The following is a 3,799-nucleotide window of genomic DNA, read 5'->3' on the forward strand; positions in this document are numbered from 1 at the left end:
GGGGCGGACAGCCAGGGGCGTCTGGGGGCAGGCGTAGCTACCTCCTCGCCCAAGTGAGAAACGGCACAGGGGCAAATAGTCATGCTTCGGCATAAGTTTGTTGTGGATGGTGAGCTATATCGGTAGTACGAAAATTAACCAAAAGTAAAAGTTTCTCACCCTGCTTAGACTGCAGTTCCCCAGAATTAGGAGAGTAGGAGCAAGGTTTGGCAGATGGGACCATCGTTGGCTTTGACCAAGGTGAAGCCACAGGCTGAATGTCGGCACAGGGGCAAATAGTCATGCTTCGGCATAAGTTTGTTGTGGATGGTGAGCTATATCGGTAGTACGAAAATTAACCAAAAGTAAAAGTTTCTCACCCTGCTTAGACTGCAGTTCCCCAGAATTAGGAGAGTAGGAGCAAGGTTTGGCAGATGGGACCATCGTTGGCTTTGACCAAGGTGAAGCCACAGGCTGAATGTCAATGAAATTCTAACAGAGCTGAGGGCATTTGCTGGCATTTAGGCAAAGGTATGCAACATTTAGTTATTATTTAAGAAGCATTGTGAGAAAACACAGTGAATTTGATTGCCCTGGGTTCATTTTGAAAGTAACAAGTGCAGCCATGACCTAACGGCTTAGCCTGTCGCTCACCACAGACCTACCACTCTTGGATCAAGATACACTAGTCTCTTTAAGTAAAACACTGTACAAAATTTCTGAAGTGCCTGAAAATTTATATAAAAAGATAAAAATACCCAATTTCTTCAAGTTACTCCCTGAAACTTTAAAATAGGAACCTTCAAAAAGACAAGTGGTTTCCCTTGAAAAGTCTGCCCAAATGCCTACATTTCATAAAGCTTTAAGTTTAAAGTAAGGGGACCGGAAGTTTTGTTATGCATGTCATGTTGTACCTATTCTGACTGGTCCATGGCTAAGCACGAGCTACAACACCAGAATGGGAAATATTTTAGTCTCTTCTTGCCTGGTAGACTGGAAATATAAGAAAATAACACTGGCGCAGCTTGCCTAGAGAAGTTGTAGATGCCTCATCCCTGGAAGTGTTCAAGGCCAGGTTGGATGGGTCTTTGAGCAATGTGGTCTAGTGGAATCTGTCCCTGCCCATGGCAGGGGGGTTGGAACTAGGTGATCTTTAAGGTGCCTTCCAATCCAAACCATTCTATGATTCCATAAAAATAGTATATTGTCATTCTAAGTAGGCATAACCAGAAGGACCCCAAACCAGAAGGAATTAGCAAAACTTGGTTAGAAGCACAGTGTCCACTGGTTGTGCCTACTGCTTGCTTAAGTGATTTGCTAGTCAAATCTAAATGAGATACTTTGCATGTGCAACATTCACTGCCATTTTCTGTTTGGCTTTCCAAGAAGAATAACTTCAGACAATCTGCATTTATTTCAGAGACATTTCTTACTTTCATTAAATAACAAATGGCAATAGCCTTTGGCTGGCACTCTTGATGTGAATAATTTGAAGAGTGCATAACTAGCTAACTTTTTAGACTTGAATCACTGGCCCAATTAGCAGGTACGCACTCACTTCAGCAAAAATCAAAACCTGTTTGGGTGCAGTAACCATGGAAATTAAAAGCTAGAGATACTTCTGAAGAATTCATGGATTATTTTGTGTTTCCAGATTTAGATTTCACTTCTGATGAATAATTTTTGTTTGCATTTGAAATGTACTGTAATGTACTGTAATGTTGAGATTGTACGTGGTGCAATCTCAAATGGCATTCTCGTTTATAAAAATATGCACCCACCACGTTTTCCGGAGAGAAAAATATGTCTGGTACAACCATATGAATAAGTACTTTGATAACATTATTAAAAATAATTTTATTTTTACAAATAATCAGAAAATTCAAAGACTCTGGAACCTGAAGTTTGTCTCTATACATGGTATTTGCAGTATTAAGTCCATCAGTAACTGTTATTCTGATATTATTTAAATAACAGTGGCATGTAGTTTCACTTCAGACTGACCAAGGTAATAAAGGTGATGTATGGGTCTGACAGATTTTGGAAGACAAGTTCAAGCCAAACAGTTGAAGTGTTACCACTCGCTTCCTCCAGAGAAATGGCTGAACGTGGAAAAATCTAGTTTCTGTGGACAGACACAGACAGATACATTTACATGTATCTGCTTCTAGGCATATGGTCAAATCACTGCCATTACAGATTAAAGCAAAAAGTAAACACATCAGAATGAAAGGCACCCTAAAACCAAGGGGTCACATTTTCTGGTCCACCTCTTAGAAGTCCTACAAACAATACAGAGTGCTCTAAAAATGTCTGGCTCTGGGTAGGAGATCTCTCTTGTTATAAACATGGCAGAGAAGCCATACCGGCTTCTACAAGAGAAGAGGCACTGTAGAGGTGCAGGATGTAGAGGTAAAGGGTGGTGGTGCACGTGGGATCTGTGTAAACCACGAAAGGCTGAAGAGTGCAGCGCTGGTAGCATGAATGGTGCCTTTTCCTCACCTCCAGGCAGTGCCACTTTGTAGCGCGTTTGGGCAGGCTTAAGGAGATGGGGACAAACAGGCGCTCATTGCATAAAACTACCACAGTAACCTAAAGCAGAACAGGCAGAAGGAAGAGAAGTATCTTTGGACAATCTGGGCAGCACCATGTCTCTTGTTATTTCACTTGTGACAATGGGATCATAAATATTGACAAGATCTGTCCCAAAAATTGAGGCAATTGTATACTCAAGTAACTAAATCCAAAGCCTTAAGAGCCAGCGAACAAGTGGTGAGAATGAACTTTTTTTTAATCAAAAAGTACCAAAAATAAGCAAGTGTATGTATACATAAAGATAGTATCTAGTCCTACCCACAGGCCTTCTAGGTATAAGTATGAAATCGTTACTAATTACTAATTCTTTTAAATGTGTGAGCTCTGGGGAATCCATTCGAGTTATAACAGCAGTGGAATGTGGGGCATTTTTTTCTCTCATTAGTGAATATCAATAATTGTTATGCATGCGAATGGGACACAAAACCATCTCTGTAAGAGCAGTGCCTAACTGTTCGCGGCAAGACAATGCCTTTTTTGTTTGTAATTTTTTTCAAGAGCCATTTGTGTTGAGCTCTCCCACAGAGTTTGGAAGCCTTTGTGTATTATTATCCATAAAATGCAAAATCCAGTCTGCTCTGGGCTTAAAACAGGTCTTAAAGAATTCCCTGGCTTACTTCTCAGTGATAAAAGCTTTCCCAAAGAAAATAAGAAACTTCTACGATTAGCCTTTTTTATTTTAATAGTCTCTGAACCGAACTGTTGGTCAAAATTTCAGTTTTATACAATTAAAGGCTCATGATGAGGCCCATTATTTCTTTATTATGTTATTTGCAAAGAATGCCATCAGTTCAAATTGGTCGATACATATTACTAGGCCACACCAGTGCTTTCTACAGGGGGAAAACAGGGCTAAGGACGTTAGAGGATTCTCCTCCTTCCCATGCATGCTAGTAGTTCTAAATTGTCCCAATGGCACTTTCTACTAGCCATTTCTATCACTGAAGATATATTTTTTATGTAAGCAGAAGAACAAAGAAACAAAGGAAGCAGCTTCCATGTTCAAAAACCCTAGCCTCTTGCAATCAATATCCTAACCCTCTTTCCTCATGCCTTCTCAGGATAATGAAACAAGACCTTCTGTCTCCATACATGGCTTTCTGCTCCTTTCTCACTTTCAGTGGTAACCGCCCCACTACTTCTCATATTTTTCTCTAATACATCTCTGCTCCAACTCATATCCATCACATTCATCCACACTTCCAAGATTATTTCACTCCTGCCT

This window comes from Charadrius vociferus, unplaced genomic scaffold (genome assembly GCF_000708025.1).
Source record: "Charadrius vociferus isolate BGI_N301 unplaced genomic scaffold, ASM70802v2 scaffold273, whole genome shotgun sequence".
Lineage (NCBI taxonomy): Eukaryota > Metazoa > Chordata > Aves > Charadriiformes > Charadriidae > Charadrius > Charadrius vociferus.